The sequence below is a fragment of the Pholcus phalangioides genome, unplaced genomic scaffold (assembly GCF_987345545.1).
Source record: "Pholcus phalangioides strain wild (caught in Gottingen) unplaced genomic scaffold, Ppha-v1.0 ptg000032l_1, whole genome shotgun sequence".
Classification (NCBI taxonomy): domain Eukaryota; kingdom Metazoa; phylum Arthropoda; class Arachnida; order Araneae; family Pholcidae; genus Pholcus; species Pholcus phalangioides.
In genome coordinates this window covers 8,176,077-8,192,179 of record NW_028301622.1, presented here as the reverse complement: position 1 = coordinate 8,192,179, position 16,103 = coordinate 8,176,077, and the positions used below count along the sequence as shown (strand labels likewise).

General features: G+C 33.8%; 1 protein-coding gene across 5 annotated transcripts in view; it reads right to left on the bottom strand.

The window, feature by feature from the left end:
* Window positions 1-16,103, bottom strand: part of LOC149066865 (ras-specific guanine nucleotide-releasing factor 2-like) — a 416,992-nt gene that overhangs the window by 246,635 nt on the left and 154,254 nt on the right. The window lies entirely within an intron of this gene.

Below are 16,103 nucleotides of genomic sequence, written 5' to 3'. Positions count from 1 at the left end.
TAAAAGTTTGATAAAATTTCTTTTATAAAATTTCAAAAATGCAACCAATAAGCGTCTCGGTTACATTTGAGCAAACGTAACCGAGACGCTTATTGGTTGAATTTTTCAAGTTTTATCAAAGAGCTTTTACAAAACTTTTATAGTGTAATTTATTTTTATTTTATTTATTTACAATAACCCCAGAAGGCATGAAAATGAAATGCACTTATACTGGAAGAAAAAAAAAAAAAAATAGTCAGTACGGGAAGCACTTCGCATACGGAGCCAAATCGAAATCCCCAATAGTGGAAGCAAATCTTGCGTAGGAGGCACGTACAAGTTCTGATGGAAGACTATTCCATATTCTTGCCACACGGCATCTATATCCGTGGAAAAAGCAATCTCTTCTAGCCGTTGGTATTCTTATTTGGAAGCGATGCCTACGTAGGTTAACTCGCCTGTCTATGATCTCAAAGAAAGGCTCTCTCGATGGTAGATAAACAATTTGGTGGACTAGTTTGTAGCACATCTTCAGACCTACAGCGATTCTACGCCATTCCAGTGAGTGTAAACCCAGAAATTGAAGTCTCTGGCAATAAGATAGACCGCTCATGCCAGGTATTCGTTTAGTAAACGGCCTCTGTGGCTTTTCGAGGAGCTGTATGTCCTTGATTTTGTAAGGGCTCCATACTTGCGAACAGAACTCCAGAGTCGGGTGAACGTACACACAGAAAGCATATGACAACGTATGCGCATCACACTTACGGTATGCCGTACGTAACATATATGAAATTCTATTAGCTTTGCAGACTATGCCATGATAATGATCAGTGAAATCCAGAATGCGGCTCATTGCAATACCTAAATCCACGCATGTATCCAATTGCTGTAACGTTTCATTACCTAGCTGGTAATATTCAGGATCGGTGCGTCTACCTAAATGCATTGATCCACTTTTTGATGATGAAATAGTTAGCTTATACTGACAACTCCACTGGAAAAGTTGTTGGCATGCAATTCTTAAGCCCCTAGTGTTTTCCACTGGAGAGAATAACTTCACGTCACCAGCGAATTGCATTAGAGAGTAATGCCGGCCTAAGATAGTTTGTTGCGCGTGTTCTTTTTACAAATCTACAATGTTAGACCGATCGTCGCCAGTTTTTGCATATGTTACGGTAAAAGCCCGAAGACTGGTAAAATCTAGGTTTTACCAAGGAGAATCGGTAAAAGCCCGAAATACGCTTGTAAAAGTTTTCATTCCGAACTTTTACCGAGTCAAAGTACGTTTTTAATGGATAAATTAACCATTATGAACTTATTAGTTCCTGACTCTCATTAATTAGTTAATAATTATAATAGTAATAATATTAACTATTGAATTAATCAACCACCTAGAACTAAATAATTCGAAATAATGACCAATCATCACTAATTAATTAATCGATTAAGGTATCCGACATCCTTTCTCGTCACTTTTCTTTAAAATGGGTCTGGAGTGAACTTTAAATACATTTTTTGATAGAAAGTGTCTCGAAATGGTGAAAACAGTGACAAATTTTGGTCTATCTATCTATACATATAAAATTGATTTTCTGTCTGTGTCTGTGTGTGTGTGTGTGTGTATGCTCTCTATACAAATCTACAATTTTAGATCGATCGTCGCCAAATTTTGCATATATATACCAAATGGGACCCGACTTGAACGATAGGCTACTTTAAAATTTCGTCAGAGCAGGGCAAATGCCACAAATGGACAAAAAACTGTCGGGCAACAATGGTTTTTGGGCCTCTACAACCACTTTCGGAACGTTTACTTTGGTCACCGTGGTTCCCTAGCAATGCGTTTCAGACGTGTATATGCCTTTACAATGGTTTGTCACTTCTTGAATGCTGCCACTATATATGTATAATAATTTATGCCATTGTAATGGTTTGCTATTTTTTCAATCATCCCAGTAACGAGAGCTTTTGAATAGACTTCAGAATCATCATCATCATCGTTTTGAGGGTCAGGAAAAGGGTGATCCTCATAGAAATCGGTGTTAAAATTTCCAATTTTACTGAAGAAATGGGGATCCACAAGCGCCGGGTGTTATAGCTACTTGTCGATAATTTGTTTTTCCAGAAATAAAATATTCACGTTTAAAATTCATCTAATTTCCGTAAATTATGAATAAATGTAAATTCGCAAAACATATCATTCACGGAAGGCTTTCGCGAGAGAGTACTTAGTGGATGATAATTTTCAGAACCTATTATAATCTGCTTGTATGTATGTTCATAAATTATTTCGAATTGTTTGAATATTTTTGTTATATAGCCTGTTGATATGTAAGAAAATTCATCATTTCCCCAAACCCCTTCTTTGGACCGTGGCCCTCCATCTCATGTAGCCCAAGGAGCGAAATCCTTCCTGATTGAGTTTTTCATTTAATTTATACTAAACGAAAATCTTATAAATAACGTAATCCCTGGACTGAATATCTCAGTGAGCTTCGCTCTGCAACATGTCCTTGTTCTACGCATTGCTGGATCAAAATTCTGGGAGGAAAAATTTCATCCAGAAATTTATATTTGAAAAAACTAAATAAGAATTCTATGAGATAAAGTGTTATATCTTGTTTCTTGGAATCGATCACCTGGAAAAGTACGAAATTTCTCCAATCTTTGAGATAATATTCTTAATCGAATACATAATGGGGGGATTGTCAATACATTGTTTTTTCCAGGAATAAAATATTCATGTGTTTTAAATTCATCTAATTTCCGTAAATTATGCATATTGATATAAATTACGCAAAAAAATGTTTCTATGGTAGGCTTTCCCGAGCATTTAGTGAATGATAATTTTTAAAATCTGTTATAATTAGCTTGTAATGTATATATTCATAGAATATTTCAAATAATTTTAATATGTTTTTAAGAATATCAAATATGGTTGTAATGTAAAATTTCTCTCCCCCCTTTTTTGGGCCGAATCCTCCATCTTATCCAGCCTAAGGAGAGAGATGCTTTCGTATTGATTTTTGCAGTAATTTTATAGTAAATAAAACGTTTATAAATAAGATCAATCAAGACATATCAATAAGAGATATCGTATAAATAAGATCAATCAAGACATATCAATAAGAGATATCGTATAAATAAGATCAATCAAGACATATCAATAAGAGATATCGTATAAATAAGATCAATCAAGACATATCAATAAGAGATATCGTATAAATAAGATCAATCAAGACATATCAATAAGAGATATCGTATAAATAAGATCAATCAAGACATATCAATAAGAGATATCGTATAAATAAGATCAATCAAGACATATCAATAAGAGATATCGTATAAATAAGATCAATCAAGACATATCGTATAAATAAGATCAATCAAGACATATCGTATAAATAAGATCAATCAAGACATATCGTATAAATAAGATCAATCAAGACATATCAATAAGAGATATCGTATAAATAAGATCAATCAAGACATATCAATAAGAGATATCGTATAAATAAGATCAATCAAGACATATCAATAAGAGATATCGTATAAATAAGATCAATCAAGACATATCAATAAGAGATATCGTATAAATAAGATCAATCAAGACATATCAATAAGAGATATCGCATAAATAAGATCAATCAAGACATATCAATAAGAGATATCGCATAAATAAGATCAATCAGGACATATCAATAAGATATCGTATAAATAAGATCAATCAAGACATATCAATAAGATATCGTATAAATAAGATCAATCTCTGGAACCCTAGGCACAGGCACGGATCCAAAAGGTGGAGGAATGATGCCTCACAAGTGCGGTGAATATGGGAGAAAACGGTCTGTGTGACGTACGGGATGATTCAACGAACCTATAGAACTTCCGCTACCTCACCAACTCTGGCCATATCGGTATTTATTGTGATTAATGAGTTGGAAACGAAACCACCACCTATCGGTGGTCGTCTCAAGCTCCTTAGGAAAATATTTTATCTATATTCTTCCCTGGGTTTGAGCCTGGGACCGTGGCAGACGAGCATCTTGCCACCATCACGCCACTCGGGCGCTTAGCAACCTTGGGTGCTGCTCAGTGAGCTTCCTTCGTGTGAGAGTTATATGCATGACAGTCTCAACACCGTAACTCTCCGGGCAAATCGATAATCTGAGGATCCCCGTGTTATGAAAAGCGATAAAACAGCCTTTGCTCTTTGGTGCCGTTTCACCACTCTCCATCCACTGCTTTGATTGTTTGTTTGACTGCGGTGTGTACTGGTGAATACATCTTTTACCCACTGCCAAATAAATCGACACCAAAACGCCCAAGGGTTATGAGACAAAACTGACTAATTTTCTTTCGAAATATCTCTTTTGCGTTCGCTTTTTATCAATCATGACCAATCTCGGCACCCATCTTGGACAAAGCTTTTTTCATTTTTAATTTCTCATGGAGTATATTGAGAACTCCTGCTCCAACATTTATGATGTCTGCAACATCGGTTATCTCGGGTCAATTCAATCTGTAACATCTTCCATGACTTTTCAATGTCTTTCAGGGTTGTTTTGAGTAGTATAACCCTGAGGGTTTCTGGCTTCAAATCCCAAACCTGAGGGTTTCTCGCTTCAATCCCAAACCTGAGGGTTTCTGGCTTCAATCCCAAAATTGAGGGTTTCTGGTTTCAATCCCAAAATTGAGTGTTTCTGGCTTCAATCCAAAAATTGAGGGTTTCTGGCTCCAATCCCAAAATTGAGGGTTTGAAAAAACAATCTGAATGAATGACAGATGGTTTAATAGTTGAAGAAAGAAATTCCCTTTTTTCTAAGACGCAGACGTTAACATGCTGTGACCTAGATTGAGATCAAGAGAGTTATTACACACTTAATCATCTTGTGCGTAAGAAGAGGAGAAAAGATTTAAAAGGAAACAAATCTGTTTTTAATTACAGTCGTTTACGAGACGTGTTTTGGTCAAGACCATCTCATTCACGATGCTTTCTTTTCCTAGAAAAATCGAATCTAAAAACATTTCATTTTATGTAATTAGTTTTTTTTTATTTTTTGTTTGTTTTGGCTTTATTTTTTTTTTTACTGTGTATGAAAGTGAAATTATAACAGTAGATATTTCAAATTCCTCATGCCATAAATCTATACATCTAGGAAGAAGTTACTTCTTTCACATTTGTTCTAAAGAAAATAAGAACGTTTTCGACATTAGATACTTTTTTAAAAGTGATCAAGGTAACTTGGAACCATATTTTGTAGGGGTGCAGATGAATGAAAATGAATTTACAAAACTTTGCAAAACAGGATGTAGTAATGAATGATCTTCATCATTTCCGATTTCCATCCACTGCACTCGTTGTTGGACCGTCATTAAGTGGAAAAACAACATTAGTTAGAAAGTTATTGAAGCACAATCTTTATGGGAAAGAGAAAAATAATATTTTATGGTGTTATTCAATGTGTCAACCCTGGTTTATAGAAGAATCAAAAATACATTTTTATCAGGGCATACCTCAAACGTTTGATGATGATTATAACATTGTGGTTCTTGATGATTTATTAGAATCGTTAAATGATGAAGTATCACGTTTATTTACGGTAACATCGCATCATGGTAATAAGAGTGTTATACTGTTAACTCAAAATTTGTTTCCTAAAAATAAATTTTTTCGAAATATTTCCCTTAATACTCATTATCTTATTTTATTTGGGAACAACAGGGATTCCAGTCAAATTCAGTGTTTAGCCCGTCAGATGTTTCCGGGGGAGTCAAAATACTTCATCGATGCTTATAAAAAAAGCACTGAGAAACCATATGGTTATTTGCTGATTGATTGTCATCCATTAAGCAGCAAAACATTTCGTTTGAGAGATTCGTGCTTCTCAGACACTGAAGGTATCTACTGGGTTTTTGCCCCAGCAAAATGAAGTCGATACGTAAGAACTATCATATGCTTGCATTCTTACAGAAAGCGAATCCATCTCAACGTCGTGCTGTTCTGAAAAATGTTAGTCCATCCCAATTGCATTCTATATGTGAGGTATGCTATAATGCGTTACATAACAAGGACCTGAACTGTAATGTTTCTAAACTTAAGAAATATAAGTCAGTCATTAGAAAGCTTGCTAACAAGAAGGTTTCAAACCGTGTCAAGAAACGGTTATTATCTAATCAAACAGGTGGGGCATTCCTACCATATCTTATTCCTTCTGTGATCAGCGCAATAGGCAGTCTTTTCCAACGTTAAAAAATGGCTAAAAAAATGGCCTTAGTTCCAGAAGAATATTTGTTACCTCGGCGAATGAGAATATCTGAGGAGTCACAAACAGAAAATGAAATTGGAAATCTTTTGAATAGCAACAACATGTCGGATGATGTCAAAGTGAAAATACTTAATAATCTCGTTTCGAAATACAAAAAACTGGTCCATACTCCGTATGATCCTGTTAGAGTTTCAATCCAAAAACCTGAAGAATTAAATGAAGTGACTGAAACAGTTATCGAATCACCTAAAAAAGTTGACGAAGATCCGATAGTTAAGCAGATATATCTATCAATTCCACAAACAACAAGGAAGTACGTTCTTCCACTTATAGATAAAATGATGCAAGCTAACCTATCTTGGAATGAACAAGGACAATTATTAATAGATGGGAAATCTTTGCCAGGTAGCCATATCATAGACATTTTCAGTTTTATTCTCAGAAATAGGCGTGGCACAGAAATACCCTCTGGCTTTCCATTGTTTTTTATGAAATTGATTAAAACTGGAATACCATTCGAATGGATACAAAATGATATGGTTAAAAGAACTTTTACACAAGACTCTCCTTCACCGATCCAAGAAAGTCTGCTAACACCAAAAAAGAAAAGCTCTCCGGATGAACGCAATATAAGTTCGGTGAATTTGCCTGAAGGCTACTTCACTCCAGTGCGAGTTCCATTTAAAAAAAAAGAACCTAAGAGAAGTACACGTAAACGAAGTAGAACGCACGAACCTGGTGCTCAATGGCTGAATTATTAGGGAATATTTACTACGATTTGGAAAATCCTGCTTCTTTTGGCGGTGTGAAGAAATTAGCAAAAAAAGCGAATATTTCTGAGCAGTTAGCAAAAGATTGGCTAATGCGTCAGGACACTTATACGCTTCATAAACCAGTCAGATACAAATTTCCAACTCGAGCCACAATAGCTTTAGGGCCTAATGAGTTATGGCAAGCCGATTTGATGGACATGAAGAAATATTCTCGGTACAATAAGGGGATAAAATATTTGTTAGTTGTTGTTGATGTATTTCGAAGGAAACTTTTCGTTCAACCTCTCAAAAACAAATCACAAGATCAGGTTTTGACTGCTTTCAAAACACTTTTCAAACAAGAAAAGTGTAAAAAACTCCATACTGATCGTGGAACCGAGTTTTTCAACAGAAAATTACAGACTTTCTTTCAAGTTAATAATGTCGAACACTACTCAACACAGTCAGCTTTTAAAGCTGCATTGGCTGAACGAAAAATTCGTCAAATTAAAGACAAGATATATCGGCTTTTCACATACACCTCAAAATATAAATACATTCACCTTTTACCTGCATTAGTTAGATCAATCAATGATTCGGTAAACCGCAGCACTGGTTTTGCTCCATCAAAAATTAAAAAAATTCATCATTCGGAAATTTTTGAAAGACTGTACGGTTCTAGCCGCAATGTTAAATTCAAGTTCAAAATAAACGACCAAGTGAGAATTTCGAAAACCAGGAAAGTTTTCCACAAATCTTATCTACCTAATTGGACACAAGAAATTTTTCTCATCAAAGCACGATATAAAACTCAACCACCAACTTATGATTTAATAGATTTGAAAAAAGAACCACTAATTGGACGATTTAACGAATTCGAATTACAAAAGGTTATAAAACCGCTCGATAGTACATATTGGAAGATTGAAAAAATATTGAAAACCCGTAAAGTTGGTAAGAACAAAGAATATTACGTGAAATTTTTAGGGTACAATTCGAGATTCAATCAATGGATCCGCGAATCGGATTTAAAAACATGAAAAATCAGTTTTACGTAACGCTCGCAAGTAATGCCAATAACGATTTGTTTCCAGAAAATACACAGAGTCATTTCATTACAAAATTATTCAATCCACTGTTTCTTGAGGGGAATTGGAAATGTGCCTTAACAGACATAATAATTCCAAAAACATGGTACAACATTACTGATGAAAACTCCAAATATCACGTATCATTTTTTGAACAGATTGATGATCCAGGTGTCAGAGAATATAGAATTTTTTTAACTGGAGATGATACAGCTACACTTAGTGAGAATATAAATAAAAATATATTACACACTGCTAATACCAATATGGTATCATTTAATGTGAAAAAGAAAAAGAAAGAAGTTACGATTAATTTACCCAATGAATACGAAATACAATTTAATAAAAACGCATCTGAGTTGTTGGCGATTTTGGGGTTACCTCAAGAGGATAAAGTTCTAACTTCGACAACACACAATACGTTTTTATGGCTACCTAGTAAGCAGAAGAATAACCTCGACAATCAGTATTTCACACTCATAGATAAACGAAATTTTGATATCCCAAACTTTATGATTCCAGTTAAACCAGTCAAAGATGAGTTTTCTAATTTATCATTTTTTTCAGCTTTAAATGAGAATATTAAGTTGATTACAGGTTCAGATGTGTATCATGATTTAAAAAACAACTTTAATCACATAATGGATTTTAGTAATTACCCTAAAAAAAGTGAATTCTATTCTTCCCATAATAAAAATATACCGGGAACACTAAAAGATGAAACAAGCGGTATTGCTATCGAGGAATGGGTATCCTTAAAACCAAAAATGTATGCATTTTCTTATGGTAAAAATATAAAAAAAAGAGCTAAAGGTTTAAAAAAATCTGTTGTTGATAACTATAACATTGATCATTATAAAAAATGTCTATTTGACAATCAAATATTTAAAGACTCTCAGAATATTATCTGTTCTAAAAATCATATTTTGAAAACAACAAAATTAAATAAAGTATCTTTGTCTCCCTTTTATGACAAAAAGTATCTATTAGATGATGGTTTAAATGTACTGTCATACGGTCATCATAAGATTCATAAATAAAAACTTTTCTAGTATGTTATATTTCGAGTTTTTTTTATAAAACTTTAACATGATTGTAACTCTTAAATTTATCTTTCTAAATTTATCATGATTGACATTATCAAAGCATTACAGTTTAAAAACTGATATTTTTTATATGTTTCAATCTTAGAAATGCATCTTATATATTCTTTGATCAGAACATAAGTATTTGAAAACGTAAAATTTCTATGTTTTCATGATTTAATGGAAATTTATATAATCATTGTTTGAATAGGTGGTGGTATATATTATATAACCAACAATTATTATATTTTGTATTTCATTGAACTTTTTTTCACTATCTATTTTTCTAAATGAAAAAATTCATACATGTTGAATCAATTTCAAAACATAATGAATGATTGTGACATTGACGTAATGAATCAATTTCAAAAGAACATTTTTTTGTTTGAATGATATTTATAAAAACACAATAAACTGTTAAAGATAATAAAACTATTGGAAATCGAATATTTTTAAGTGATATATAATGAAAAAATTATATTTAGGACATTTTAATAAAGTCTGTTTCTATCTCTGTTTATTGAAATAGACAAAATTGTTGGATGTTTGAAATATAATTTAGGATTTTTAGTATATTCCTATAGTTTGTGTGAAATAGGATAATTATTTTGATACTTTTACAGTTCATTCATTTACGTCATAGCAATATATATATATAACTGTTTTCTGACATTTAAAAAAGTTAAAAGAAAATTTATTATTATTAACAAACAATACTTCTGTATGGTGCTTACATATATATTCATGTTTATAAATGGTGGTGGTGTATTATCAAATTTGATTTCTCAGTATATTTTGGACTTTGTGAAAATTGTTATTGAGTATATTCATTTTTTAATTGCATGAATAAAACTATTTTGCAAATATTTTGTTTCATTTCTACTTAAGTCGTGAAAATTGCATAAAATCAACGTTTAGCAAATTTTTCTTCTATCTATGCTTCTACATTTTTTAAATTTTGATTAGTATGAGAATAGAAGCATATGTTTTAAATTTTACTCGTTAACGTTCACCAAATTTTGATTCATAATTGGTGGTGAAGGTGGCGGTATTTGGGGAGGATGGTGACCGCCAGTAGGTATTGTGTCGAATATCTATCACAGGATTTACAATCCTCATTCAAAACGTATCGCGTTATTCTTAAAACGAATCCTTTCTTTTACCTATAAGAAAGCCATTGTTTTCTTTGTTAAAAATTATTTTGTATTGGTTCAAGTGGTTATGAATAAAGATAATAAGAAAAATATCATGAATAATCAACGTTTAACAAATTTTCCTTCAAATGTTATTGGTAAAAACTGTGATATTTGGAGATGTAGATCGAAATCTATGCTTTTACATTTTTTAAAATTCTGATTAATATAACAATAAAAGCATATGTTTGAATTTCACTCCTTAACGTCTAGCAAATTTTGCTTCATAATTGGTGGTGAAGGTGGCGGTATTTGGGGAGGATGGTGACCGCCAGTGGGCATTGTGCCCAATATCTATTATAGGATTTACAATCCTCATTTAAAATGTATCTCATTATTCTTAAACATAATCCTTTCTCTTATATATAAGAAAGCCATTGTGTTTTATTTGTTGAAAATTATTTTGTATTGGTTCAAGTGGCTATGAATAAAGATAATAAGAAAAATATCACTTTTCATGTTAGTACGTGCATAAAAAACGACATTAGATATTTTTATGCTCGCACTAGCATATATAGTGGTATAAAACAACATCAAAAGAAAAAAGAAGACACCGGAAACAAATGATGAATAGTAAGTTTTTTTTATCTTTATAAATTTTAACACTTGAAACACATTTATATTTTCTACTATTAAAGTGCATAAACCTGTAAATAATCAAAACCCTTAGGTTTGGGATTGAAACCAGAAACCCTCAATTTTGGGATTGGAGCCAGAAACCCTCAATTTTTGGATTGAAGCCAGAAACACTCAATTTTGGGATTGAAACCAGAAACCCTCAATTTTGGGATTGAAGCCAGAAACCCTCAGGTTTGGGATTGAAGCGAGAAACCCTCAGGTTTGGGATTTGAAGCCAGAAACCCTCAGGGTTATACTACTGTTTTGTCTAAACCGGACACCCAGGGCGCTCTTCTTTTCCGGTGGACGTGCGGCTCGTTTAAAATCGTTGATCAAAAAATAAGTGTTCTCTAATGATGGTGCAGATTCCCCATGAACTTATCCCAATTCAGCTTTGACCATTTAGGCAGCTTGCGACTAATTTAGACATTTTTTTTTCATTGCACGACACTTATCACAACTATTTGCAGAACTGCTGCAACGCGCCAAAAAATAAATAAATGAACCACAAAGCTGTTTGTGCTCTAAATTGTTGACAGGTTTTGAAGAGTGATACTTACAGTTGTAATAATTTGAAAATGATCATGCTGCAATTCCATAGAGAGAGATTTACCTTCCTTATCAAACGATCTACGCATTTTGAAATAGTTCCAAAATACGTCTTTATATAATCACGACAGGCCGCGGGCCAGATACGAAGACTTAAACAAGAGCCTTATCTCGTCACTTTTTGACTTCTGATGCAAATGATGTGGAAACACAGAGAAAAGGAACTAACTTTTAATTCCAGGCATCCCCCTAGATAAGTTTCTAAAAGAGCGACTTCCATCTTCTTTCCCGAATATTTGGAGAAATATTCGAAATCAAATTCCACCGAATCCGTAGCCTGAAGCCTTAGGCTATATATTCCCAAGATCTCAGAGAAAGAGAAAATCAAATATATTCTCCTTCCCTTGGTTTATGAAAACCCCGGAGTCAGCTTTCAGGTCTTTCAATATTCACCAAGTTTATCCCGAAACTCTTGGAACTCCATATAAGTTGCTCGAGAAACTCACTTAATGGCCAGATCTTCAGTTAAAGGTTGAGAAATCGAAACACTTTTGCAGTTCTGGAGGTAGAATGGATTCTAATGTATCTACTGGGTGAGAAATCTATCTTTAACAAACTTGTAACTGGCTAAGCGAAATGAAAAGTACGTAAAGGGCGCACCCAAACTTTAATTCATTAGAAATAGTAGCGCGATCTGTAACGTTTCCTCCATCTAATTGCGTTTATAATCTTTCTAGAACTTATAATCTATTCCCAGTCAAAGATATGCCACTTGAATAATTGATAACCAAGTCCAAGAGCGTATATACTACCATTCCATGTGACATATGGTCAAATTGGTGATACAGTCGAATCCCGTTATAGCGAACTCCAAGAGACCGGAGAAATCACTTCGTTAAATTGAAATTTCGTCATAAAGGAATTCCATGTTTTTGCATTGTTCTTATGTAAACTTATCTGAAGGATTAGAGAAGTGTTCGTTACAACTAGAATTTCGCTATAACGGTATTCGTTAAAACGGGATTCGACTGTAGTAGTTTCCGATTCATACATTGGATGTCATTCATCTGATCTCCATGAATGTCTTCAAGATGCATGAAAGACACATGTGAGGAATACTCTTCTCTGTCAAATCACTTCGCTGACAGGTTTTTGACAGAAAATTCGAACATTGTACAAATGTGAAGTACCATCAACATACACTATGTTTACAAAAGTCTGTGCCCATTTTTGGAATTTGGACATTTTCTCGAATTTCCAGAGAAATACTGGGCGAATCGTTCCGAAATTTCTGTTGTATATTCAAATTCACTCCATATTGGTACTCACCATTTCCAATGAGAACTTAATCACGAGGGAATCGACAAAAAAATGAAATAAGGGAAAAAAAAGTTTTTGATCAACCCTGTATATATCAGAAAAAGCTAAACATGACTTGCAATTTTGAAAAAAAGTATTGTACTTACTTTGTGCAATACTTCTGTGTATTTTTCTGAAAATGGCACGTGCATTCATGAAGTTGTTTACCGTAAAAATTCGATTTTCACCGCATGGTTTTTGCTTATAACATGCGGCGTTTTCAAATAATTTTTGCGAAATTTACTGAAAACATGATTGTATACATGAGACATACTGTGTATAGAAATATAAAATATAACAAATAATTGTTCAATGAGATCGAGCATTTTTAGTAAATGATTGTTAAATGCGCGTGCGCACAAAATATGCATTTTATTTGTCATATTATTTTTGCCAGATATACAGTGCGAATTATATGGAAATTCCGTCTGAATGTCGTGAAAACTCAGAAAGATATACGCGATATTGTGAGCTGTAATTTCGAAAATAGCTGAAAGTATCTTAATAATAAGGGAATTTTCACAAATTCGTATGCCATTATTTTCTGCTATTCGGTTCGAAAATTAGCCCACCACATCATGCGAATGAGCAAAGACGCGTGTCTGATGATATGCAAGAGACGTGTTTTGGCACAAACACGCGTATATGATGTCAAAATAAGCAAAATAGAGTCAAAAATGTAAAATGGAGTCAAAAATATCCTAAACCAAACAGAAAATAACCAAATTTTCGAAGTCAGACAATTCCATCCGAACCGACATATGTGAGCATTCCCATAGGACATGGATTTCGTCAGCCAACAATATTATATTTATTGAATAGTGACCAATCGGAACAGTTCAGTTCAATAAAAGCCAAGCATATTACAAAAATATGGGCGGATAGAAACATCTCCTGATAATGCCAACCGCTAGAACCGGATAAATCGTTGAGTTCAAACTCAAATCTACGACGAAATTGAAATTTTTATATTTTTTCAATCACAAAAAAAACGCCATATTGTGATATTATCCTCCTCCGCTTACAAGCGAATCGGCAAGAAATCCGGATGCTCTATATTTGACGAATCGGTAATAAATATAGTAACCTTGTCCTAACCTATCCGCATGTTATAAAAAGGAAAGGACAAAAAACAAATGAAAGAGTAAGACAGTATAATAAATAGATGATAGGAATATAAGTAAAAAATTAGATTTCTTTTCATCCCTACCTGTTCTTTCACTTTTATAAGAAAGATACGTCATATGAGAGGGAAAAAATCACTATCAGGGGTACACAAAAAACCAAAAGAAAAAAAAATTGTAAGGTTGCAGCAAAGCTTCGGGATGATCAGAAGAGAAGAAAGAAAACAGAGGGAACTTGTTTACTGGCGTTTGGACGAAATATAACGTCCTTTCATCGTAAAGTGGTTAAGTTACTGGATAACAGAACATGAATAATGGAATAATGACGGGCGGCATCCAGACGCGTGGGATTATAACCGCAAACAATGACTTAATGGAATATGAAGAAAGTCCCTTTTCCTCATCTCAGACTAAAGACGTACCTCGAGAAAAATATTTCATCAGGTTGTGTTACAGCAACGGAAAGGAAACGGCACATCTCGTGTTTATAACTCGTGTACAGAATAAATCTTACGCCCCGGAATAATATTCTTACTCATGCACTTTCGCTTCCAGCGAGACGGCATGTCAAAATCCCTTACCAACAAGACATCTGAGTATGAATTAAACTTGACTTTTTCCCTTATGTAACAGGTGTTGTTGTTGCGATTTCCGCGACACGTGTGCACACTTACATAAACGCATCAAGGTGCTACGATTAAATTTGTGAATGCGCCATCAATACTACAGCGGTTGCGGAAAAAGGATGAAATTCCTGTTTTAAGTGGTTATTTTATTCAAATGAAGGCAAATCAGAACATTTTCAAAGGAACTGTACTAGAGAAACAGCAACTGGAGAGAATCTGTTCCTTTGTTTTACTGCTTATATGAAGTCATACATTATAAACTAGTGTTCTCTCTGGGTAAAGAGAACATTGATACACCTGGTTGGGGGATTTTCCTGTTGTGGCCTTTGTGTTTGCATTTGCAAATACTCTCATCGACATCAATTCGGACATAGTAAAAGAATGCGTTTGTCTGATTCATTGTGCTTATCGTCATTCTCCCGGAGTAGTCTTTTTTTTCGCTTGTCATTCTACACTAATTAGCCTTTCATTCGCTTTCCTGCACTTATCGTCATTCTTCCCCAAGTGCTTAACCATGTAGCTTTTCCTTTGCTTTCATGTACATATCAATGTTCTTACCAAGTGGTCTTTGCTTTGCTTTCCAATGTTTATCGTCATTCTCCGTCAGTTAGTGTTTTCTTTTCTTTCCTGCGCTTACAGTCATTCTTATGTTCAAGTATAGTGGAACTTCGGTTTATGAGCAATTCGCATAACGAGTGAAAATTTTGAAAAAATTTTGACTTGGTTCACGAGCGATGATTCGCATTACGAGCAAAATTTTTGCTCTTCGTTTATTGATATTTTCACTTTATCACATCTGAGCTAATGGTTTTTGCTTTCGCCCACACACGTGATATGGAAGTCTTTTCTTTGTTTATCATCATTCTTCCTCAAAGTCGTCTTTCTTTTGCTTTCCTATGCTTATCGTCATTCTTCTTTTTCATTTAGTGTTTCCCCTTTCTTTTCTACGCTTACAATCATTCTTCTTTTTCAAGTTGTCCTTTTTTCCTCTGTTTTTCTGTGCTTATCGCCATTCATTCCCAACACTCTGTTCTTTGATGATCATCATGCTTCCCAAAAGTAGTCTTTTCTTTATTTATCATCATTCTTCCCCAAAGTAGTCTTTCTTTTGCTTTTCTATGCTTATCGTCATTCTTCTTTCTCATTTAATGTTTCCCCTTTCTTTTCTGTGCTTAGAGTCGTTCTTCTTTTTCAAGTTGTCTTTTTTCCTCTGCTTTTCTGTGCTTATCGCCATTCATTTCCAATACTCTTTTCTTTGATTATCATCATTCTTCCCAAAGTAGTATTTTTTGCTTCCCTATGCTTATCGTCATTCTTCTTTCTCATTAATATTTCCCCTTTCTTTTCTGAGCTTAGAGTCATTCTTCTTTCTCATTAATATTTCCCCTTTCTTTTCTGAGCTTAGAGTCATTCTTCTTTCTCGTTAATATTTCCCCTTTCTTTTCTGAGCTTAGAGTC